The 27,224-nt window shown below is 37.7% G+C and overlaps 1 long non-coding RNA gene across 2 annotated transcripts; it reads left to right on the top strand.

Moving 5' to 3' along the window:
• The first annotated feature begins 5,917 nt into the window (after positions 1-5,917).
• LOC144238915 (uncharacterized) lies at positions 5,918-25,968 on the top strand. 2 transcript variants are annotated; one of them, XR_013337259.1, is made up of 5 exons: positions 5,918-6,004; positions 16,934-17,091; positions 17,305-17,425; positions 19,115-19,258; positions 25,048-25,968. It is a non-coding gene; the product is annotated as an uncharacterized LOC144238915 (long non-coding RNA). The 2 variants fall into 2 exon arrangements; XR_013337260.1 differs by lacking the exon at positions 17,305-17,425.
• Positions 25,969-27,224: the final 1,256 nt, after the last annotated feature.

Here is a 27,224-nt window from a genome sequence, read left to right as displayed (position 1 = left end):
AGGAGGGAAAATGTTGGTTTCTTCCCTGGTTCCTTAAGCCAGGTAGACTTGGTGGTACCACATATCTGTAATTCTAATAGGCCAGGGGGCCTAAGACAGCACACAGCAAGGCCAGAGTTTGCATTTGCTGAAAGCGTCCATGCCTTCCACCACCATTTCTACTCATATTGGATTCTTGGTTCTGCTACCCAGATTTATGTCTGTCACTGAGTTGCAGGTTTATTCTCAGAAATTCCAGGTCTTGGATTTTTCTGAGGGGTTTTTAGAGGGCTACTCTGGCCATATGAAGTCTGTCAGCTCACAAAATATCTCTTAACCTATTATGTCCTCTTTATATGTGTACATATAAATGGAATATATCTTCCTTCTAGGGATGGATATGAGAGTTCAGTGGAAATATCATGAAAGATACCTCATATACAGTAAGCACTTAATAATGGTTGGAACAGAGGTGCCTGTGTGGCTCAGTCAGTTAAGCATCTGACCTTTGGCCCAAGTCATGATCTCATGGTTTGTGGGTTCAAGCTCCACATCAGGCTCTGTGCTGACAGCTCAGAACCTGGAGCCTGCTTCAGATTCTGTCTCTCCCTCTCTTTCTGCCCCTCCCCCACTCACACTCTATCTCTCTTGGTCTCTCAAAAATAAATAAAAATGTTTTAAAAAATTTTTAAAAATGGTTAGTATGATCATCATCATTACAAGGAGAATCCATGGTGAAAATGTTTTAGATACATATAATGAAATTTGATATGGTTGATTTCCAGGTAATATTAGTTATATTACCTACATGGACATGTTTTCTATATTTTATTCATAATTCTACTTTCTACTGTTATAAAATCCCTTAAATGGCAATCAAAAGTAATTGTGGATTATTTGGAGAGATTAGAAATAGGCAGGTAGAAAAAAATAGTTAAGGAAATTGTATTTGCTTTGGTCGTATATGTTGTCTTAGGCATTCTAAAATTTGTCTTTCCATATCCGTGTCCCACCCCTCTATGCTTCTATACCCAGTTCTGTTTCCTGGAAAGCTACCTTCTATGGACTGAAGTTCCCTTATCTTTTCCTGAGGGGGAGGCATCAGTAGAAGATTGGAAGGTGAGAATAAAGTAAGTTCAGGTTCTGTTTCCCTGGCTCCTCTCCCTACAGTTATAGGCACAGATGTCTCAAAGTTCCCATAACCTATTCTTCCTCATATCTTCCCCATTGTTCTTTCAAGCTTAAGGATGGTGACCGTTCCTAGATGTTGTTGACATTGGGATATTTCACCCTTCCTTGCAGGTTTCTTTTAACCTTTCCCAGACCCTTATACATAGACCGTTTGTTAAACTCTTCTCAATTAACTCGTTTCAATATGCTACCAATTTTTTTCACTAATACACGAGTGTTTCACCAATTACAATGTAATTTGCCACCATAGCTGAATTTTATTTTTTTAATTGTTTAAAATTTTATTTTATTTTTAATTTTAATTCCAGTATAGTGAACATACAGTATTATATTGGTTTTAGGTGTACAGTTCAACAATTCCATTTATCACCCAGTGCTCATCTGCCAAGGACACTCCTTAATCCCTGTCACCTATTTCACCCATCCCTCCACCCACCTCTCCTATGGTAATGATCAGTTTGTACTCTATACTTAAGAGTCTGTTTCTTGGTTTCTTTCTCTCTTTTTTTCCCTTTACTCATTTGTTTTGTTTCTTACATTCTATATATGAGTGAAATAATACCATAGCTGAATTTTGAATAATGATTTTAAAAATAGCACCCAAGATTCAAAGGAAATTAGTCCAATGTATTTGTCTTCAATTTCAAATGTTGAACGGAAACACTGAAATGATGATCACCTACACTAATCACTAATCTTTAGATTTACTGTTTTCTTAAATTTAAAAAAATAATGTCTTTGTTTTATTTTGAGAGACAGAGAGTGAGTGGGAGAGGGTCAGAGAGAGAGGAAGACACAGAATCTGAAACAGGCTCCAGGCTCTGAGCTAGCTGTCAGCACACAGCCCGACGGGGGGCTCGAACCCACGGACTGTGAGATCATGACCCGAGCCGAAGTCAGATGCTTAACCTACCAGCCACCCAGGCTTCCCATGTTTTGGTTTTTTTTAATTTTTTAATGTTTTATTTATTTTTGGGGGGGGGCAAGCAGGGGCAGGGGGGGATGGGAAGGGTCAGAGAGAGACACACACATAGAATCTGAAGAGAGGCTCCAGGCTCTGCGCTAGCTGTCAGCCCAGAGCCTGGTGGGGGGGGGGGAGGGACAAACCCACAAACGGCAAGATCGCGACTTGAGCCGAAGTCGGTCGTTTAACCGGCTGAGCTACCCAGGCGCCTTGAAATATATTGTTATTTTTACCTCTATTTCAGTGCCTACTACCCAGGATAATACAGGATGTATGAAAACATAATAAAGGTAGTCCACATTTGTAAGGATTTACTATGTTCCAGGCAACCTTTAAACCATTTCAGTGCTCAAAATAGCACTATGAAGTAGTTACTGTTGGTATCCATTCTGCTTTATAGATGAGAAACTGAGATGTGGAAAAGCTAAGAAGTATGGTCCAGATCCCATGGCATGTAAATGGTTGAGTCATGCTTTCAACGGAAGCATCTGATTTCCAACTCCAACACCTGGAACCATTGTGCTGCAAATGACCCACCATTGTTGTCATCAAATGATTTTGTAGCAAATTTCAAAGGTGAATGAATGTATCAGTCAGAGTTCCATCAGGGAATGGATGACATGCTCGAAATTGCTAACTGAGAAATGTTTAATAAAGGACTTATTACAGAGTTTAGGGAAAGCAATGGGTAAATCCTCTAGGGCTGGTAATATTGGGGAGTTTTAATACCCTACACCTAAAAGGATGTGATAGGGAGGGGTAGTAGAATCTAGAGAGACTAGATATAGCAATAAGCGAGGATTGCCGGGTAAAATCTGTGGCATTTAGCTGAGGAATGCAGTCGGCTGCCCTGACCACACAATGAAGGAGGCAGAAGAAATGCTTCTCTCTCCTTTCCCTCCTATGCATCCATATCCTGCTGTTCTCTCCTGTTGGAGACAAATAGAATACAGAAAGCCAAGAGCCCAGTTGATCGTCTATAAAGCTTTACCTACCAGATCCAAAGCAAGATGGGGAATATCTTGGAGGAGTAACAGGAAATACTCAGCAGAGTGAATTTTTCTATTAAGGAAATGTTTTTTTGCTCCTGGAACAGTTTTATACAAAACTGAAATCTAAACTAAAATTAGCATATTCAACAAGGTGTTAAAAAAGATCCCTTTTTTCCTTTTCTTTATTTTCATTGCTTTTGGAAAGGAGCTGAGCTTTTGTAAATACCCCCACATATTGTTTGCTTAGTTAAATCTTTGTGACAAAAATGCTTGTATGTCTTTGAATATGTAAGTATAACTCAGTGGATAGAAGCCACATTTTGTTTCCAAACAGTTATCAACTCAAAAGAGTGAATCACCTTTAGGCTATTGTGTATAGTTATCACAATACATAAAGGGATACTTTAGGCTAGAATAATTTAAAGCCATTCACATTTTTAATACTAGAGATTGGACCAATCTAATCATAAAAGTTTTAAAAAACCTTTAGAAATTGTATGAACCTTTTAGATGATCTGGTTTAACTTCCTACTCATTGAAAGAATGCTCTCTATAAGTGATCCTAAAAGATCACTTTCCATGCTTTGAATCCATTAATTGAGGAGACCAAACTTTCTAGAATCCTATGACATTACTGATCTATAATTCTCACTTTTTCCAGAATGGACTTTACCCTCTTTTCTATTATTATTTCTATAGTATCTTCACATTATACCATTATATTATTGGTATATTGAAAATATATTGAATATAGCTATATTCAATTTTTGAAAATATTGCTTCAAGTTATCTAATTTCTTAAATGAGCAGAGGCTAGAACATGGCAGTGCAGAATGGAACAGTGAATTAAAACTTGGTTCGCCTATCTAAGCATTTCTTGGGGAAGGAAGAAAAAATGTTGAGATGCTATGCTTGATTCAAGCTAGCATATTCACCTGGATGGGACTGTATACTTGAGTATGTATAAAGTGTTCTGTTTTACATATTTCATTTGATCCATACAATTAGATAGATACTACTATGCCTATTTTATGGCTATGAAAATCAATTCATTTCCTATAGACAGACAGAACCAAAACTCTGTCCTAATTCTGTCACAGTTCAAACAATGTTTTTCAAGACAGAAGAAGAGAGAAGGAGAAATGCCTCTGTAGGGGGTGCTTAGGAATGTGCACGGGCATTTATTATTAATTTTTTGACTATCACAATGATTGGGGGTGTTACTGGTGGCCAAGGTTGCCAACACAATAGTGTTCAATTAAGAAACACTGACTTAACCCACCTTAAAATAAAGTGGAACACTGAAATTGTTTAGATCTTAGGGAGAAAATTAGAATATTCACACATTATTATTTTATAGAGTTTGATTATGGCTATATGCTTTTGCCTTTTAAAAGACTGTGGAGGGGGGAGAAGTTAGATTTTTTATAAAAGAATCTAATGGATCTGGATGAAGAAAGTGGATGCTGAAGGGAAATCTTCATATTCTGAAATAAGTAGAGGACCATGTGGTTGCAAATTCTGTTGAATTCTAGAAGCCTCATTTTCCATCATGGTTGAAGTTGCTATGAAGAAGTAAAGGTGTATTATGCGGATTGCCAGTATTTATGAGTGTTCCAGGCAGCACATTTTAAGCCGCTAAACTGATGCTTGAAAGGCTTCTGGGAAGCCTTATTGTTAAGCTCATCTCCTCTCTTGTAGTAGATGAGTTATAGCCCAGCCATGGGCTCATATGCTTTCTTGTATATGTTCAATAATGCAAATTGGCTGGAGGGGGGAACAAATATTTTGAACTTAACAGTCTCCCTTTTGCTCTGATTTGAGAGATGCAGACAAAGAGAAACATCTTCTTGGATGATTCAGTCTCTGTATTAACCTTCCCACTGCCAGGCCATTCCTCGTTTATTCTCTTCTCTACACATGCAAGAGTTCTCTACGATACTGGCTTTTAGTTTGTGTTCAGAGGTTACAAGGCACTTCCTTGGGGGTCACTGTAGGAAGAAGTGAAGTAAGGATCAGGGTGTAAGTGAGGTGAGAGGTTGGGTGCAAGCTGAGGGCAGTCTGACTCCAGAGCATGTGCTCTTAATCATTACAATGTAGACCAGGTTCAATGCTAGCTCTATCCCTTATAAGCTGTTGATCTTGAGCAGGTTACCTAACAGGATATGTAGAATGAGGGGGAAATAGTAGCACTCATGGAATTATGAAAATTTAATGAAATGATGGAGGTAAAAGTATCTCATCTACAGTAAGCACCCAATAAATGCAAACTATTATTATTATCTATCATCTGGTCCTATCCTCTTTCCCCAGCTTCTACTCTGTCTTGACAATTCCACAATGTACACTATAGTAATATCAGAATAACTAGTCAGCATCCTGCTAAAGCTTATGCTGTACCTCTTCTATGAAATACCACTCTTCTGCTCTATGGGGCACAATCCCAATATCCTTCCATGTCCAGCTAAAACGTCCACCTGGTTCACTTATCAGGATGAACTATACCCTCTCTCGGCTTCTGATGCAGACACATAGCCAGTAACCAGCTTCTAACTCCTCTTTGCTTACACAACCCAGACTCTGTTTATGGCAGTGATATGCCACACCCTTGGAAAGATCATGATTGTTCTAAACCAGTCTAAACCAGCAATACCTTTCCCTGCTTTCCTAAGCTTCATTGTATCTGGAAGTGGTCATAAGATCCATTTCTGGCCAATAGGATAGGAGGGTAAATCTCCTGGGGGAATGTCTGAAGAATTCTTCGCTTTTTCTACAAAGACAGTAATGTGACTGCTTTCCCTGTCTTATCTCCTTTTCCTCTTTCCTTCATTGAAGATGTTAGACCCATCACAGTAGCTGCCATCTGTGAAAATGGGCGGTAAGTTTGAGAGAAAAGTCTAGAAAATTGATAGAAAGTTGACTCTAACGTAACAGGGTTGCTCAACCAATGGAAACCACCTAACCTCATATTTTTTATTATGTGAGAGAATAGCCTTTATTTTTTAAGCCCTTGAAAGTCAAATTTTGTATTATTGTAGCTAAATGTGTTTCCAGCTAAAGAGAAGTAAGAGTATTTAAAAATCTACAGCTCAGATGTTTTTGTTTAATATTATATACAGTCATTGCAGAAAACTTACAGAGTACGAAAGGACCTGTGCTGGACTATTTTTCTAACTATTTGGGGCCTCTCTAAATATTCAGAAGAATGCAGTTCTTCCCTATGAACGCAAGGTATAGCCTTGTGGCTTGTTTAGACCAACGAAAAGTGAGGGAAGTGCCTGTGCCACCTTTAATAAAAAGCCATTTGTTTTTACCTGTGTCAGGAGACTGGACTGAGAGCTTACCCTGCAGTCATGGATAAGAAAGATAAGAGTATGGGAGAGGGCTGTATCTAACAAGAAGGCAGACACGAAGAAAAGAGACAAATACAGTATTGGGATCATTTCTTTGTGAAGCATAAGTGAACTTAAACTGATTGATTTAGAACCAGAAGAAAAAGAAGAGAAAGAAAGTGTATTTGTAGTTATTATTTCCTCCATTAAAAATTATTAGTAGTAATTTTCATAAACATTTAAAAAAATTTTTAAAAAGGGAGGGCTCCTGGGTGGCTCAGTTGGTTAAGCATCTGACTTAGGCTCAGGTCATGATCTTGCAGTTCTTGGGTTCAAGCCCTGTGTCGGGGTCTGTGCTGACAGCTCAGAGCCTGGAGCCTGCTTTGGATTCTGTGTCTCCTTCTCTCTCTACCTCTCCGCTGCTCATGCTCTGTCTCTCTCTGTCTCTCAAAAAAATGAAAAAAACACTTAAAAATTTTTTTTAAAAATTACTAGTAGTAATTTTCAATGCATTTAAAAATATTTTAGCTATGTCGTATTCTTGCAAAAACTTTTATAGTAGGATTATTTCCCCTGCAATTAAAGTTCTTTAGAACTTTCTTCATTATTACTCAATGTCCTATCATTCAAAAACACTTTTTATAAACCACATAAAGGGCATCTGTGTCATTATTATTTGTGTGAACACATAGAGCCTTCTTTAGGATTCCTTATATATTTCTGTAGCCAAGTATCTACCCCAGTACCTGATATATAAACTCTCAATTTTTTTTTATTCAAGATAAGAGGAGAGAGCAGAAATGATATACTACTGTAGAAGAGATATAGTAGGAAGCACAGGAAAAATGTCAACAACATAAACCACATTTTGTCTGGGTCCCTATTTCTTTTTGAAATTAATCATTTATAACTTCTCTGTCTATCCCTGTTATATCCCGTTTCTCACTGCCTTGTTGATATTGATAGAAGGACTCCAGAGAACTACATGCTAAAAGGTGACTGCTTTTTGTCACATAATTAATTAAATAATTTATTCATTTTTTTAGATAAAATTTTTACTAAATAAATGCTTATCATGTGCCAGGTCATGTTGTAGGCCCAGCAGGCACAGAGGTAAATATGATAGCCAAGGTCTCTGTTTTATATAACTCCGCATTCTGCTAGGGACAGAGGAAAGGTAGAAAACAAAGAAATTCACAGAGAAACAGACAAATGACTTGGCACAGAGATGTGTTATGAAGGAAATAAAATGGGGTCATGTTGTGTAGACAGCAAGTGGGGAAGCGGAGAAAGGAGTGGGTGGCTTTTAGCCTGGGTCATGAGAAAAGGTCTCTTAGAGATGACCTTTGCCAACAGCCCCCACAAGAGATATTCAGCCATTTGAAGATGAGATGCATGAGTGTGCCTGGCAGAAGGAACGGCAGGTGCAAAGGCCCTAAAGAATGAGCTCTACATACTTGAGGGGAAAAAAGGACAAAATGATGAGTGAGGGGAGTTGGAAGAGATGAGGGGAGGAGCTTGGCAGAATCCAGACTATGCTCAGTTTTAAAAAGCATGATAAAGACTTTGGATTTACTCTAAGAAGGTGAGGAAACTAGCAGAAGACTTTGTGCATTGGAGCAAAATTAGAACACAGTCTGATTTCTTTTTTAATTTAGTTTACTTATTTTTAGAGAGAGAAATGGAGAGAGACAGGGTGTGTATGCATGAGTAGAGGAGGGGCAGAGAGAAGGAGAGAGAGAATCCCAAGCAGGCTCTGCACCATTAGTGCACAGAGCCTGATGAAGGGTTCGAACCCATGAACCAAGAGATCATGACCTGAGCTGAAGTCAAAAGTTGGGTGCTCAACCAACTGAGCCATCCAGACACCCCCAGAGTCTGATTTCTGTTCAGAAATGTTCACTGAGCTGCTGTGTGGAACAGTGGCAGTGAAAGGAAAAGAATTAAAGTGGAGAGAGTAGTTGGAAGGCATTGCAGTTCTCTGGACAAAAGTTGGTGGTGGCTTAGACTATGATGTTTTGGTGAAGACAGAGCAAAGCGAATGGATAGGGGATGTGTTTTGGAAGTAGAGCCAGCAGAACTTGTTGGAAGGTTGTACCTCTTTTGGGTCTCCTTTGTACTTTGTGCTGTGTTGCTGGATGTGAGCCTGTGTCAAAATGTCTCCCTTGGAACCCTGGTCCTACCACTTATAGACTGTGTCATTTGGAACAAGTCACTAGACTCCTGTGCTTCAGTTTCTGCATGTTTCACACACTTTGCAGGGTCAAATAAATGAATCAATGCGTCTGGAACACTTAGCACAATGTTTGGTCCATAGGCAGAGTTTGAAACAATTTTAGCAGTTATTATTATTGTTAGAACTATGGGATCGATAGCATTTTATTCAAAGACAAGTATACTTAAACCACTTGGCCTGAAGCGGGTAGTGAAGAGATGTGGGGCAAGTACTGCAGGAGGTTTATCTCAGGAGACTTCTGTCTCCCAGAGGGATAGCTTCTCATTTGGCTCTAGACTGAATGGCTGAGATGTATTCTCCTTCACCAGTAATAATTCAGTGCAGGATATAAAAGCTGCTCAGGAAGAAGCATAATACTTTTTTCATCTTTGGTAATTCCCCTTAAGATCCCCCTTTTTATTCTAGCACATTATTCATCTCTAATATAAAGGAGATAATGTGGAAATTAAAGTGCTAATTTCAGCTGTAATGGGAACCAGGCCACAGTGTGGGGATTAAGAGACAAAAGAACAGAAGAAAAAAAACCCTTCTCAGCCAGGTTGCTTTGAGCCTATGGATTTTTATGAATAATTTGCCCAGCATTGAATGGAAAATGACCCTTTTATTGGTAAATTTCTGAATGCTGTAGAATTTAGTGGCACTCATGGTAATTCATGGCTCCATACATCAGTTACAAATGTTTCTTAACTGATAGACTGTGAGAAATGTTGCAGGCAAGGTAAATGTTATGCAGTCTACCTATTGTTAGATTTTTGTTCACCAGCAGTAAAAGCTACTGTTTATTGAGTGTTGACCAGGTACCAGGAACTATTTCTGACATATCCTGTCTTCTTTAATTCTTACTAAAACTCTATAAATAGACAGTATTGAGGCTCAAAGAGGTGAAGAAACTGGCTCAAGTTTACACACAGTAAGAGGTAAAGCTGGAATTTGAACCCAGATCCATCTGTAAATTCTGTCCTTTAAACCACTCTAATACCTACCTCTGTCAAATGTCTTATCAGATAAAACACCTGTGTTTTATATGAAATATAAACCCATTTAAAGAAAAAAAATAGCATTTTATAGGAGCAAAGGCAAACATTTTTACATATTATAATTCACGTGGAAAAGATACCTTGTTTGTAACTCACGTTAAGAGTATCTTATATTGTTGACCATATGTAGTAAGCTTGAATGTGTAAGACCTTTTCTTTCCCTTTTTTAAGTTAAAAATGACCCAACCTGCAGTTTAAAGGCATGTGAACAGGGGAAATAAACCCTGAAATATTAGATTCATGTATGGCTTGGTTTGTCTTTGAATTACTGTTTTAATCATTTCTAGCCATGAACCTTGTCAAATTGACATTTTGTTTATTTCCGAGAAAAATAATATAGACCAAAGTCATAATGTCAAGAGAGTATATAGAAATCCTCCCTAATCCATCTCATCCCAAGGAAAAGTGCAATGGTATTGCCTTTCATAGATTAACTCCTTCATTTCATAAGCGGAAAATATCCTAGAGCTGCACTATCCAAAATGGTAATATGAGCCACATGTGGCTCTTGAACATTTGAAGTATAGCCAATCTGAACTGACGTGGGCTTTTAAGTGTGAAATCCACACCAGGTTTTGAAGACTTAGTATAAAACAACAATGAAATAATGCAAAATATCCCAACAATCATATTTTATTGATTACATATTGAAATGACAATACATGGAAACAGTGGATTGAATACAATAGACTATGAAAAATAATTTCACCCATTTTTTAAATTTTTATATGGATATTAAAAAATTTGAAATTGCACACATAGCTCACATTACTTTTCTACTCGGTAGCGCTGTTCTAGAGTCCTATATTTAATGTATTTATTTTCAAGCCCATTTTGGAGGTTAATAGGGGAAGAATTCATGCCCACGGATATACAAAGAGTGAGTATATAATGCTCCACATCTGATATAATGTAAAATCAATACCAGATCCCCATCTAATTGCCAAGGGTAATAAACTCATGCATAAATTCCACAAAGCCAAATACCTTCTTGGGAACTCATCTGAATTATGGAAGGTACCCTAGCCTTGCAGTCATGCAGGCCTGATTTTAAGTATCGAATAGCCATATGACCTTGAGTATCAGCCACCTGTGTTTATTTCATGTCTTCCCAGCCCCACCTCTTGTACAGCCACTGCTGTCCTGGCCACTTCTGTACAGGCTTCAGTCAGCTTTTGGGCAGGTGAAGTAGAACAGTGCTTTGCCACATTCCACCCATATCTCCAGCTTCCTGCCCGAGGGCTTAGACATGGGGCACCCATGGGAGCACACATGTAAAACTAGAAGGTCAAAGGGGTTAGTACCTGAACAGTCGCCTTAAGCAGTCAGGGTAGACAACCAAGGATAAACTCTTCTCTCTTTCCTAAAGTGTGTCATATGCACAGTAATATGACACACTTCACCATCCTCCTCAGAAGGGTATGGCAGGACTAAGCTCTGTCACCTTCAGAGATGGTCAACTTTATGATGCATCCTTGTATTGGCTTTTCCTTCTTTTCCCTGCATCCCTCAGTCGTGCTCCTTGGCTCACTTCCTAAATAAACTATCTGCATGTAAGCTTTTGTAACAGGCTCTGCTTTGAGTGGGGGGGTGGGGGGGTGGCGGGGTGAAGGCTACGGCACCTTGGGAAAGTGGGGTGCTTTTATGAATTTCAATTTTTCCATAGGTAAACTGGGGAACAATGTCAATTTTTAAGAAATGCTGTAGGAATTAGAAAGAATGTGTAAATCTCCTAGCAGAACCCTTTGACAGCCATTATTATCTTCTCCCTTAACATTTCTTAAGGCAAAATCCCAAGTGGGTGGTGCTAAATAGCATCTTTTATAGTTCTTTCACATAAGCCCTCGGAAAGGCAATGGTTTTGAAAAGTTTTATTTTTCTGAGGGGAGGGTCTCAACTTTACCACTCTAAAATAACCCAAGCAGATTAGAAATAGAAATATATGCCAAAGGAAAAAGTCTCTTCCTTGGTAAACTAATTCACTTGTAAATGAAAGAGGGGAGGAGATGATAACGCCATGGGAGATAGGGCTCTGGTCTGGGACCCATTCCTTTCCTTTTTCTCTTTCTCTGAATCTGAATGTGAGAAATACAAGCACAGGTGAGGTCACCCCCCCCCCAACACATACAATGGGTTTAGAAAGAAAAGCAAAAGTGCTTATTTTCTTTTTAAAAAAGTGTTGAGGGGCACCTGAGTGGCTCTGTTGGTTGAGCATTCGACCTTTGAGTTCAGCTCAGGTCCATGGGTTCCAGCCCCGAGTCAGGCTCGGCACTGCCGGACCCAACATTCTCTCTCTCTCCTTCTTTCTCTGCCCTTCCCTTGCTCCTATGCTCACTCTCTCACTCTTTCAAAAATAAATAAACATTAAAATTTTTTTTAAGTTTTCACTTTCAATGTAAATTGTCTGAGTATATGTGTGTGTGTATGTGTGTGTGTGTGTCCTTAGACGACACATGGAATGCACCATGCAGACACTCATAGACAATGAGAGAAAGAGAGAAGAATGACAAATAAGAAGCAGGAGGAAATAGAGAGACAGAAACTAAATAAGACAGAGAAAGGGAAGCAATAAACTAGCAATGACCTGCCGAGAAGCTGACCAAAAATGTGTGTGAAAGAAGAAGGAGGAAATCATAACCAGAGAACTCCCTACCGGGGACAGAGAGGCTTCTCTAGGGAATAGGGACTCCCTCTTCCTGCCAGTTCTTGAAAGCCTTGATTTTCCTCCCCTCCAACCTCCCCGCTGATTTTCTACCTCTCTTCATTAATTCTCTTTTCCATGGCCTTCTTATTATTTATTCCCACCACTGAATTTTTCTTAGTGTTCCACTAGAATTCCATAACATTTATCAACATTCAGCAAAATATTTTTGAGCACTTAAGGGATTATATGCCAAGTATAATGCAAATGACACATACCAATTTACTGAATTAAGTGAAAAGAAAAAGAAAGATTTTTCTTAATAAATAAATATGAGGGTCAGAAATAATAGAAATGGCCAGAATGGATATAGAGCTATTTATCTCAGCATTTTCCCCATAATCAAAGAATTTATAACTCTTTAATAAAGAAGATTATAAGTTATACAAGATATAAATGAAATATTTATGTAAAATTTTACATTTTATATATGAAGAGTTCTCTCTCACAAAACTGATGATATATTATTATTATCATTCTTCCAATTTTGCAGCTAGGGAAAATGAGTCTCAGAGAAGGTGGGTGCTTTGACCCATGTCATTTGAAGCTGATGCTCAAATATAGGTCTTTTAACTTCCAGTCCAGTGATTGTTTTACCATACCACCTCATGGTACTATATATCACATTATTAAATAAATGTGAATTTTATTATGTATTGCATTTTATATTTTATTTTATAAACTGTTAACGCTATGTAGCTTACTCAGTACCCATTATGTGTTGGTAGCAATTTTTGTAAAGACAACCATTAGAATTAGTTCTATTCCTAGGAAGTTCACCTTTTCAATTTAATTGATAACAGATGCCCTCTTACATTGGGCAGAAGGACATTTTCAAAGTTTCCCAATGCAAAAATCTTCAGTGCACAGAAGTATGGATTATTCTATGTCAGAGAATAAATTCCAAGTCCATCATAAAAAGAAAATGTAAAATCCACCGGTAAGACTAGGTCTCATGAGCAACCATTCTTAAAATCAAGAGTTCTCTAATTTCAGCCTCCACTGGTTATATTGAAAAGAAATTTTCCCTTAAAACTCTTGCACTAGACAGTTTTATACTATAAACAAACAAAATTTTAAATTTCAAAAGTTAAAAAAATGAAATGTTATTATAAGATGAACTCTGAGCCCTATCCATCTGCAGATATCTCCTGACTGCTGAGGGAAAAGAGTTACTGTCTTTAAAGACTTCCTCACTAGAAAATTCCAGAACCCCAACTCCGTCAGTTGCTATTCTACTCTAGCCTCAGCCCCAAACTAGCCATGTGACCATGAATCAGTGACTTAATGTGCCTGGGACCCAGTTTCTTTATCTGGAATTTAATTCAATAAAAATTTACATTTGTCGAGCACCTGGATGACTGAATGACTCTTATTGACTCTTACCATGTACCAGAATATTCAAAGGGCTTTGTATATATTGTATTCTTGATTTTCAAAATACTTTATGAGGTAGGCACTATTATTATCATTTCAAATTCCCAGATGAGGAAACAGAGGCCCAGAGAAGTTAAGTCACTTAGCCAAGCTCACACAGCTAGTAAAGTGACACAACTAAGATTTGAACTCTGGGGGAGTTCAGTTGCAGCACCTGTGCCGTTAATCACCCCTTTATGCATCAGTGAGGGTGGTTAAGGTGACAAGAAAAGAAAATTCAGAAGTAGTTTTACAATTAGGACATTGATTGTCTCCATGACAAGGATTCCAAATGTTGGTGGTTCTGGGGTCGGTTTAATGGCTCCATGATGTCATTAAAGACCAGGGTTATTCCCTCCCTTCTACTCCTCTTTCCTCAGTATATTGGCTATTGTCATTCAAGCTTGATCCTTTGCGATCACAAGAAAGGTGCTGTGATTATAGAATCAGCTTCTCATTTTGATCAGGGGGAATATTCTTTCACAGAAGACTCAAGCAGCCTATCCCAAACTGGGTAACATGTCCACCGAAATTGCTAGCAAGCGAGATTGAGATTATAATTTTGCTTTCAACTAATCAACGTTAATCACTAGGAGGGACCTATTTTTGCTGAGCATTTTCCTCTATTAGTATTTTATGAGAAACAAAGTGAAGATTTGACTATTAGGGGACAAAGGATGATGACTGTCAGAATGCTTAAAAGCCAACCCCACTTTCACGGAATTTACAACCTTCTTTGCCTCTTTCACTTCCTGTATTTAAGTGTCACTAAGTCCTAATACGACTGTCTTCTAGATTCGTAAGCATATCATAACACTACACTGATTCAACAATGAAGTCTGGTCTTTTATTTTTTTTAAGTTTATTTATTTATTTTGAGAGAGAGAGAGAACCAGAGAGAGAAAGAGAGAGAATCCCAAGCAGGCTTCACCCTGTCAGTGTGGCACCTGATGCAAGGCTTGATCTCACAACCCATGAACTGTGAGAATATGACCTGAGCTGGAATCAAGAGTTGGACACTTAACTGACTGAGCCACCCAGGTGCCCCAAGGTCTAATCTTCTTAAGAAGACACAGAAGCCCAGTCCTTCCTGGGTCTACCTTACCTTTCCATCTCCAATTCTGAAAGTCCCACTCTAGCTATGATACAGCCACCATGGAAAAGAGTTACTGGAAGTCCCCTGTATACATAGAGTTGTTTTATGTTTGTGTCCTCAATTCATACTTATCTTTCCACTTGGACTATTCTTCCTCTTCTTTCCTTCCTATACAATTGCTACTCTGACAGAACTATGTGCCATTTACTAAGAGTAGACACTTAGGACAGAATAGTCCTTGTGGGAGAGGATGAATTTATCTATCTATCTATCTATTTAATGGTTTATTTATCTGAGAGAGAGAGAGCGGACAAGTGGGGGAGAGGCAGAGAGAGAAGAGAAAGAGAGAATCCCAAGCAGGCTGTGCAATGCCAGTGTGGAGCCCAATGTGGGCTCAAACTCATGAAACACAACATTAAGACATATGCCCATGTCAGACCTTAACCAACTGAGCCATCCAGGTGCCCAATGGGAGAGAATTTAATAACCTCCAAGTAGGAGGTTATAAAGTAGGGTGATAACAGTAGATCTAAAAACAGTGTATACATGGAAAAGAGTTTGCTGAGGTAAAAGTGATAAGTAGAAGAAGTATCAAACATTGGAGGATGATAAGGCCAGTTAATTAATAGAGGGGGACATGGAGGAAAGTCAGTTCTCTTTGCACATCTTGTAGCTAATGAGAAGATGTTCATCAAAACTGAAAGTAAAAATGCGATGCTTACGAGAGACGTTTGACCTAATGATTCAGGAGTCATAAGTACAGATATGATAGATGGCCATTTTTCTGGTTTTCCTCACAGAGAGGATGGAGGGGAGGGCCATTCATGGGTCTGTGGAATGAGGGAAGGAAATAGGAATGTGTATTACCACAAGTAATGGAGCATGATTTTAGACCAGAATTGAAATGAAGATTAGAGAATGCCAAGATCTAGCCAGAGAGTCAAGTCTGAAGTAACTTGTAAAGCCGAGAAGGAACTGAATAAGTACTCGAAACTGAGATGTGAAGTAAAACGAACTCGAGAACTGAGAAATATGAGCTAAAGGAGAAAGGGTTTAACATCAAGCAAGGTGGTCTGAATGACACTAGTTTGAAGACATGGCCAGTGCCTATGTAGAACTTTGGTATTTGTGAGGTAAATGGGTCAGGGTTATTTAATGGAATGAGCCCAGTACAGACGCATGAACAAGGACAACTTGGAAATTACTCTTCAAATTTGGGATGAGATATAAAAGAGAAAAGGAAGTAATACAAATGCAAATACAAATACAAAAAACCTGGTATACTCTTACAGGGTAAGCAAAAGAAGAGAAGCCACAAAATATTCTGGGAAATATTAATCACGGCCTACGAGGAAAGCCTGAGTGGAAGAATAAGAGGTGAGGGGTACCTGGGTGGCTCAGTCAGTTGAGAGTCTGATTCTTGTTTTCAGCTCAGGTCATGACCTGGTTCAGGGTTCGAGTCCCACATCTGCCTCTGCACTGAGCATGGAGCCTGCTTGGGATTCTCTCTCTCTCAATTCCTCTGCCTCTCTCCCCTTCTCACACTCTTTCTCTAAAATTAAAAAAAAAAAAAAAGAGGTGAAAATCTGGTGACACATATTTAGTTGTAAGTATAGAGATAGCAACAGAATAAAAGGGTTAAGTTGATAGTGTCTACAATTTCATCTGGCTCAAAATTCTATGATCCTTATCAGAAAAGAATTCTGAAAAAAGATCCTAATTCATGCAACCCTCATATCAATTTATTGATATCATTTGGATTTGAGGACTACAAATGTAAAAACATAATACTCCTCTCTGTAATGAAGTAGGGAACAAGACAGGTAACTGAGCTTTTCATGTAAAACAAAAACAGTTCTCAAATTTAGTTCTTCCCTTCTCCATGAGGGTTGATGTAGCTGTTTCTTTTCCAGTAGTAGTAAAAAATCTAGGCAGGGACTCAGGGACTCCAGTCGTCAACTTCTGATTACCCCTTTGTTTTTATTGTAGGAAGGGAATTAGTGACATCTGTCTCAGTGAGCATCTGGTGACAGCCCAACAATACACAGGCACAGAGAAGGACCACATCTTTCTGGATCCCCGTGGATTGAAGAACTTGCCTCTGGAGCCCTTCAGTATTCAGAATAAGCTTGAATGATTTTTATGAGGTATGACAGGCAAAGTTGGAAAAGTTGAAAAAGAAAATCATGTTCTCTTAAAACCTTTCTTTGAAATAATATTTGGTTTCATTCTATGATGTACCTTTGCTTTTTGGTTTCATTCATAAACTCTTTGGGAAGAGTCTCAGTCTGTTTGGGTTGCTAAAATAAAAATACCCTAAGCTGGGTGGTTTATACACAAAAAACATTTATTTCATGTAGGTCTGGAGGCTGAGAAGTCCAGTACCATGCTGCCTGCTGGTAGATTCGGTGTCTGGTGAGAACCCACTTCCTAAGCAGCTGTTCCCTCATTGAGGGGGAAGGAGCTGGGGAGCTCTTTTATGTAGGTACTTATGCTGTTTGTGAGGGCTCTGCTCTCATGATTTAGCATCTTCCAAACACCCCATTTCCTAATACTGTCACATTATGCATTGGGTTTCAACATTTAAATTTTGGGAGGACACATACAATAATGAGTAAGGTAACAACAGAGTGAGTGACAAAAACTTTCAGAACAAAAGATTCCCAGTTCCCTTTCTGGCACAGCTATATTATGAGTTGGCATATCTGCCTTCAGGGGCCCTTTCTTCCACACCAAAAAAAAATGTAAAAAAATTTATGACTGTGTTAGTACAAAGACAAATATAACCTAGGTTGATTATTATACATTCATTGTTACTAAAAGAAATAAACATGAAAAGATGTGGACCATGTAGCATCATGGATCCTTGGCATTGTGCCTAGTCATTGCCAGCCCTGTTGTGGAAAGCGCCTTCCTGACCAGCTCTATCTCATCACAGACTCTTCTCCACAGTCCTACTTACCTGCTCCTACCTGTGGGAACTCCTTTAATAGTTACTGTCTGTCTGACTCATTTTGCGATTAGTACAGTCCACATTCTATTATCATTTTTCTGTTATGAGTGAGTTCTCTATTCCAAGTAGATTTTAGGTTGCTCAAGGGCAGGGGCCATGTTCTATGCTTCTCCCTCTACTTGGCACTGAGTACATTCAGGGATAGCTGCATTTATTGAGCATATGATATGTGCCAGGCATAGTTCCACTATATCATGGTATTATCCTCACTTATTAGAAAAGGAAATAAAGTGTATGGAAGAAAATCAACTTGCTCCAGGCTTCTCATTCAGACTGAGATTTTCAGTCTAAGTTTCTCTGGTTCTAAAGACAAACTGTCTTTCTACTCAATGACACTGCCTTCACATGTGGGTGGTGGTTGTAATGGTGATGAAGATGAATCAAGAGAGTGGAAAAAAAGTGAAAAAGAAATCAATGAAAAGCTCTTCAGGCATTTAAAATTTGTATAGTAGAGTACATTTAAAGCAAACACTGCTTAGCTCTCTTTCATAGTTTACTTGAAATCTTTTTTTTCTCATATTTTATTTTTTTAAGTAATCTCCGTACCCAACGTGGGGCTCCAAATCATGACCTCGAGAGCAAGAGCCACATGCTCTCCTGAATGAGTCAGACAGGGATCCCTTGGAACCTTTATTCTAAGCATTTTAAAAAGAAAAGGTGCCTCTTTACCATAATGAAATAATGGGATGGGTAACCTACCCCTGGTGTAAAGGAATCCCTCATTTAACATGGTAAAGATTTCGATGTCACATCTTTTTAAATCAGAAGAAGGAAAGTAATTTTTCCCAAGGATAATATGGTCAGGCACTAATTCCTCTTCTAATATATCATAATCATGTTCCATGTTTCAGCCAATATTGGGCTATGTCAGAGCTAGGTCCAATAGCATCTATTCAGTGATTCCAATTTTGGAGCAATATTAGTTCTCCATGGACAAATCCAACACCAATATGTTCATATCTGATATGCTTTCATGACACTTCAGAGAGAAGCTCATGATTTTGCTGTTCTCATGACATCATATAACAACCAATGAGTATTTTTGTTTGTTAGTTTTAGTTGTTTGCTTTCTTGGCTATTTTCACACCACAGCTTCAAGTGGGAATAGATTTGAACCATGTGCTGCAGTTTGTCAATTTTAAACCTTATGTGCCTAGAAGGTGAGAAACCACAGAAACACAGAAGAGAAAAACCATTTTTGTATACGCAAACTTTTGGATCCTGGAAAGATTATGAGCTCTGGATGAAGCACGCCTATCCTTGGATCCTGCCTCTACTGCTTAAAGTCGCTATGGCTTCAGGCAAGTCACCTAATTCTGCTGTCTTATCTATACAAGTGTTGATAAAGTTTATACCTCTACCGGTTAGTTGTGTGGATAGGCGATTTCCTATGGAAAACACTAGCATGAGATCTAGCATGTAGTAGATGCCTAATAAATGTTAGCTTATTAATAGTAGTTTTATGATTACCATCTCATAAATGAGATCATTTATGAGATCATCATTCAGGATGATCCTGAAGAGTCAATCAGGAAAATTAAGGCAAAAACAGCCCTTGAATTGACTCATTTGGGCTTTGAGATGGGACAGGCATTTTATGTTGCTGAAACAGGGAAATATGAGTGTAAAATCACATTAAAATGTTTCATGCAGGGAAAAATAAGTGGTCCCCTAACTTGATTTTGCTCATTTATTTTTTTTTAGCAAGCATTAAACTATAATCAGACCCTTAGAACTGGGAACATCTCTTGGCAATTAGAGGTTCATGTGTAACAACTGAGCTTTTTGGGGAAAGAGATGCTATTATCACACTGGTCCATTCTCTCTTCAGCAACCTAAAGCCCCCTTTATTACAACAAGCATTTTGTAACACACTTTTACCAATCTGAAATGAAACTCATAGATAAAATAATCTATTTATTCAGAATTTTTTCTTATTCCCTAATTAAATATAAAGGAAACATAAAAGGAAAGTAATATATAATAAAATAATATAAAATGCTTGGGCATAGCTATACTAAAAGACCTAATAAAGTTGTCAGATGTCTGTACTTATAAATAAAATCACCTTGACTGTGGTAACTGCAAACACAGACTGATACAGTTCTCTGCATTGGCAACTCAGATACCTAGAGTTGTATTGTTCATTGATAATAGTTTTTTGAAATGGTGAATGACTCTTGATTAAATTATGGACAAAGCAAAGTACAATCTTACCTTGATATATATAATTGCATTCCTGAAAAGTACAGTATATATCAAAACTATATAGAAATATTTTGTGTTATATGTAATGGAAGGTGAGGCTCTATGCCAAGATACTTATATTTTCTAAATAGTTTATTGTCAGGTTGGTTTCCATATAACAACCAGTGCTCATCCCCACAAGTGCCCCCCTCCATACCCATCACCCTCCTTCCCCCCACCCCCATCAGCCCTCAGTTTGTCTCAGCATTCAAGAATCTCTCATGGTTTGCCTCTCTCCCTCTCCCCAACTATTTTTCCCCTTCTTCTCCCCCATGGCCCTCCGTCAAGTTCCTCCTAATCCACCTATACATGCAAACATATGGTATCTGTCCTTCTCTGCCTGACTTATTTCACTCAGCATAATACCCTCAAATTCCATCTACATTCCTACACATGGCCAGATTTCATTCTTTCTCATTACCATGTAGTATTCCATTGTATAGATGAACCACATCTTCTTGATCCATTCGTCAGTTGACATGACATTTGGGCTCTTTAAATGTTTTGGGTATTGTTGAGAGTGCTGCTATGAACATTGGGGTACATGTGCCCCTATGCATCAGCACTCCTGCATCCCTTGGGGAAATTCCTTGCAGTGCTATTGCTAGGTCATAGGGGAGTTCTATTGTTAATTTCTTGAGGAGCCTTTACACCATTTTCCAGAGGGGCTGCACCAGTTTACATTCCCACCAACAGTGTAGGAGGGTGCCAGTTTCTCCACACCCTCGCCAGCACCTATAGTCTCCTGATTTGCTCATTTTAGCCACTCTGACCGGTGTGAGGTGGTATCTCAGTGTGGTTTTGATTTGTGTTTCCCTGATGAGGAGGGATGCTGAGCATCGTTTCATGTGTCTGTTGGCCATCTGGATGTCCTCTTTGGAGAAGTGTCTGTTCATATCTTCTGCCCATTTCTTCACTAGATTATTTGTTTTTCAAGTGTGGAGTTTGGTGAGTTATAGATTTTGGATACTAGCCCTTTTATCTGATATGTCATTTGCAACTATCTTTTCCCATTCCATTGGTTGCCTATCAGTTTTATTGATTGTTTCCTTTGCCATTATGCCAAGATACTTATAACTAAGTTTTTCATTGACATGAATGTCTGAAGGGACATTCTAAACCTGCATAAAACTTGGGATAATTTTTCATTATGCAAGATTATCCTGCACATTATCAAGTATCTAACATCTATGGCCTTTTATCATTTATACCTCAATAATATCTACCGGTCATTGGGATAAAATAAAAAATCTCCATTAATTTTTTAAAGCAACGTGTAGGGGGCCATCCTGCTCTCATTGAGAATACTGCACCAGTCAGACTAAGAACTTGAAATCCTCTGAACAGGGTGACTTTGCTTATTCTCTGTTCTGTGCATTGGATGCTCCTCCTCTGCTTGGCCTTGACACCGTTTACTCATGGCTGAAAGGCCCCGTGCAGATGTCATCCAGGAAGTCATCTCTAAAGCCCCAGTTACTCTTCCCTTTGTATTCCCCGAAGATCCTCTGCTTAAGACTTTCATGACTTTGATTGTATTGTTTTTTCTGTTTTCATTTCTATTTTCCAATGTTATTCTAAGAGCCACTGTTGACAGAATCAGTTCATATATGTTTATATTTACTTATTTTAAAAATGTATTTCTTTATCTTTAGTGCCTGACTCATAACTGCCACATAGGAAGGATGGGTGGAAAGATACTTGAAAGGATTAATAAATGAATGACAATGTTTATACATATATTTATTATCTACTTTTTTAAGGTACTGTGATTAGCTCTGGGGGAGACAGTTAAAACTGGATCCTGCTCTCAAGATGTTTACAGTCAAGAAGGAGACTTAGATTACTCAGACATTTTTTTTTAAAAGTATATATATATATATATATAGCATAATAATTAGAAATGGAGTGAAAGTATTCTACATGGTGCCATCTACTTTATTTTGAATTGGAGAAAACAAAAAGACTTGTAAAACCCCAAGTTTAGGAATCATTAGGGCTATTTTAGGTGCGTTAGCTAGGTTATTCTGATGCGGTGCAGAACAGCACAAGATTGTTTTTAAATAGCAGTTTTCATACTTGGGGTATTTTAAAGTACTTTCAAGTGCTTTACAAAGTAATGAGTTANAGACTTAGAGAAATCAGTCATTTTTTTTTAAAAGTATATATATATATATATATAGCATACAAATTAGAAATGGAGTGAAAGTATTCTACATGGTGCCATCTACTTTATTTTGAATTGGAGAAAACAAAAAGACTTGTAAAACCCCAAGTTTAGGAATCATTAGGGCTATTTTAGGTGCGTTAGCTAGGTTATTCTGATGCGGTGCAGAACAGCACAAGATTGTTTTTAAATAGCAGTTTTCATACTTGGGGTATTTTAAAGTACTTTCAAGTGCTTTACAAAGTAATGAGTTAAACAATGGTAGTGAGAAACTATGTATGCTAATGGAGAAAGCCATTATGCTCTTGACAGTAGCTCAAACGGGACTGTGGAAATTAGAGGCAGTTTTACTGATATTGGCCAAGATTTGGAATTAATCCTTGCTCCTTTTGAAAACTGCCATGGGATCTTTAAATTGCACTTGGATGGCCACTGTGTTTAATAAGATTGTTTTCTGGACCTGAAAGTGAACCAAAAACTTTTTGTCCAGACATTCTAAATAAAACACATTTGGAGATAGCATTTTTTTTTCCCATAATGAATTTGGATAATGAAAGATTTTCATAGAAGAAGAATCAGGGAAAAAAAACAAGAATCCCCATGACCATTCCCTAGCTTTTGGAAGTAACCTCACTGAAAGTTCTGAAATATTCAGATAAATGTGTTCCAATTTTGCCTTTGCTCTTCAGGGTTCTGGCTGAGACTGATGTAGAGGTGCCAAAAATCTAATGAGAAAGCCTGTTCATGGACAATTTCCATACCACTTTTAACAGACTTGCAAGGTTAAGATCTGAATAAATATGCAAACTTTATGATATCAGGTGGAATAATTTCTCATGCCTTTGGCCTTTTAAAATTTTTGTATGAAATTCTATCCAAATTTTATACAAATATTAGTGACAATTTATTGGCAAGAGTAAGACAATTTGGAATTTAAAATTTATTTTAAAATATTGTATTGCCTATTAAGTTAATATGAACTTAAAAGTTAATACCTTTATTAGTATGCTTGAGACATCGCCACTATAAGCCTACAATGAAATCTATAACTTAGATGGTTGATGTTAAACATATTATTAAATACAATTCTTTAAAATTTTGTTTAGAATTTGCTGAACACTATGTCACTGCAATTTCCTATTCATTTATTCATTCAGCAGAATGTGGATGGGTACCTGATGACCAAGGGATACATATTAAAAGAGAAATGAATCTTGGTAAAGATGCTGAAGGTAGATGCCTATTTAGTCCAGCTTTTACAGATAGCAATAATAAGATGATACATTAGCCCTGAAATTTAAACTAATCTCCAAAGTATAAGCTTTTAGTTATAAGCTCTTTTGAAATCTTACAGAGGTTTTAATATGCCAAAATCTTCTCTTTAGGATTTGCTATTCACTTAAACCTTTCAAGTCTATGCAGAATACATCAACCAAGCCACTTTTAGAGGCAAAATAAGAAGGAAGTGTGTTAAGTGTTAGTGTCTGCATTACTTGCCCCGTTGAATGTGAAACAAAACAAAACAATACATTTTTTATAAGTAAAAGTTGCATAAATTTGACCATAGATGGCTTGCCTTCCTCAGCCTAAGCAAAAGCTAAACTTGACATGATGATTTAGGTATCACATTAGGTTAGCCCTAGTGTGGGTTTCAGAAATTGGTAATTGGTAGGGGCACCTAGGTGGCTCAATCGCGACTCTCCATTATGGCTAAGGCCATGATCTCATGGTTTGTGGATTTGAGCCCTGTGTTGAGCTCCACACTGACAAGTGCAGAGCCTGTTCGGGATTCTCTCTCTCCCTCTCTCTCAGCCCCTACCTGCACATGCTCTCTCTCAAAATAAATAAATAAACTTAAAAAAAAAAAGAAATTGGTAATGGCTAAGAAGCAGATATTTTCCAGATATCAACATTTCAATGCAATCCTGAAACTTTCTAGGGGTGAAAGCCGGTAAGAATGTAAAGCTATTGGAAATGTAACAAATCTTTCCCAAGACAAAAGAAAACATTTGAAAGATAAGTCTTTCTCTTTTGTGATGTCTTTCTCAGTTCCTGGAATTATAATGATGACCCAAACTAAGGAAAGAGCTGTGTATCATAATGACAGAAATACTCATTTGGCATGTAACTCAGTTCTCATAATCTTACTTCTGCCATTAACCCTGCTTTCCTGTAGGCAATGACCAACCTATCTAATTTGCCACTCTATTCCCAATGCCTAGTGTATCGAGTATAAGTGTCCCTTAAATATGTTTTGAATGAATGAAAATACTTTTTGGAAAATTGCAGTTGGCTATGACTTTTGTCTTGGCCTTAGCATCTTCATTTGCTAAATGAGCAGTGTAGGCTAGACAATCTCCTTATCATAACCCTCCCAGTCTAGGACAACTTTTAAACTACTAGCACTTGTTAAAAATACAGATTCAGGACCCAACTGAGTCAAAGTCTCTAGGGATGGAGCCTGGGCAATTGCCCTTTTAATGCTTCACAGATGCTTCTTATACACAGTAAATTTGTTCTAGGGCCATACCACACCAAGGTATTTGCATATAAAGGGCAAGAGTGGAAGTGATAATCTGGATAATTTGGTTGTCTAATACCTAACATTCTTACCTTAGAGTATGGATATTTTATTTTATTGTATTGTTTTAAAAAATTGTTTAAATATTTATTTTTTAGAAAGCGAGAGAGAACAAGCATGTGATCAAAGGAGGAGCAGAGAGAGAAGGAAACACAAAATCCAAAGCAGGCTCCAGTCTCTGAGCTATCAGCACAGAGCCCAATGAGGGCTTGCCATCTGTGAGATCATGACCTGAGCTGAAGTTGGATGCTTAACCTGACTGAGCCACCCTGGTGCCTGGAGTATGGAAATTTTACACAAGGCCTTTCTATCCAGAGAATTTCCTCCATTTTTGATGAAAGTAGACAAGAATACAGTATTTCCAAATTTGGTTGAAATGCTATAACTCTTAAATAAAACAAATTCTACTTTTCCTTTCTTCATGAAGATGTAATTTTCAAGCTGTTAATCTTTCCATTTGCAGATACATTGCTAAACTGGATTCTGAAACATTGTACTACAAACACAGAAAAATTTCTTTAACTGGCAGATAAAAATAGGATTGGCTTTCTCAATATTCAAACAAATCAATCTCTTAGAATGTTAATTGACATCTACTTTTCTGATAAGTGGGGATTTTTTTTTAAATAAAAGTGTAATCTTAAAAGTCCTAAATTTAAAAGTTGGCATTTGTAGATGTAAATTATTCATAGTGACAATTGAAAAGACAACTCCTTTTACTCAAATCTCTACCAACCACAGAAAGTACCAATGAAACATGATCAAACAAACTTCGTTACATCCTTTCATTGACATTCCCAAAGGCCCAAATTAACAGCTGGGTTTAGGATGCTCAATCACTTCTTTGTTCTTCCAAACTTCATACTGTTGAGGAGGTGTAGATTGATATGACTCAAAAGAAGCCAAAGCAAAGATATTTGGTTTATATATCTGAACTCCAGTCAAAGTCAAATAGGTAGACTGTTAAGGTGGACCCAAGAGCCAGATTTTCAGACTTCACTCAGGCAGAACTTGTGCTATGCTCCCTCTTGTTTGAGTGAGTTGTCCAAACCAAACACAGCCAGTCATTTCCAGTTTTTTCCATCAGTGTGCATAGTTTCCAACTGCGGAAATAGAGAGACAATTTGCTTGACTTCATGTCAGATGTCAGGCCTGTTGACCTTCAAGGAAAGCTGAGCTTGACAATGGTGAACATTGCCCAGAGTATGCGAGTCTGTGGTCTGGTCTAAAATATTTGCTCCTCTGCCAGAAATACAGATGGATGTAAAATAGGAACATTTTAAAGGTTTAAATTTATACAGTATGCTTTAAAGGACACATTATACTGAAACATTTTTTCTTTATTTGAGAGCTATCATATATTTAAATTGTAGATGCAGAATATTAAGCTGATTGAGAAGATACGGCATTTCCTTCATATTTAAAATATACAGTTGATTTCAGGACATACTGTTACATAGAAAAGCAATGTACAAAGGAGATCATGGTTTCTAAACACCATTCTGCAGTGAAAGGAAGCAGAGCTCCTTAGGAAAAGTGGTTGATTCCAGAGCTGAGTCAAGCAAAACACAAGATGAACCTGGATATTGTATGGTACCAGAATATAAGAAAATGCTCAACAGAAGAAGGGCCCTATCATAATTGTTCTTTTCTTCACAAGCCAAACTTAAGGAGTTCCCAAATGACCAAAGCTAAAACACTTTGAATAATGAAATAAATGATAGGATTGAATTATAACCTGGAGAATAAAATAAATATCCCTGAATCTACACTGATATAAATAAATTTGTGGTTAAATATTTGGTAAAATAAGTAAAGGAGAAGAAAGAGCTCCTCCCTACTATAAAATTATGATTAATAAAAGTACAAGGAAAGAAGAAAATGGAAAATCACCAAAATGTGTTCTCCCAAGGTATTTGCCAACCACAAAAGGAAAAAGAGTAAGTTTACAGCGGTGAAATGCATCAGACACCAACTTAACCAAGTGATCAAGGTCAACATCGCTAGCAACAAAGACAAATCAATATCATAGGGACATATCATTTCTGTGGTATTCTTGCCAAAAATGCATAACACCATTCCATTCACAAGAAAACAGTAGACCATTCCAAGTTTTTGACACAATACCCTATCAATACTCCTCAAAATGTCAAGGTCATGAAAGACAAGAAAAAACTGAAGTACTGTTACAGAATGCAGGCAACTGAGGAGAAATAACTAAATACCATGTGTTGTGTCTTTCCTGGACAATATCATGGAACTGAAAGACAACATT

The sequence above is a fragment of the Crocuta crocuta genome, unplaced genomic scaffold (genome assembly GCF_008692635.1).
Source record: "Crocuta crocuta isolate KB4526 unplaced genomic scaffold, BGI_CrCroc_1.0 scaffold382, whole genome shotgun sequence".
Lineage (NCBI taxonomy): Eukaryota > Metazoa > Chordata > Mammalia > Carnivora > Hyaenidae > Crocuta > Crocuta crocuta.
This window is presented reverse-complemented; position numbering and strand designations above follow the sequence as displayed.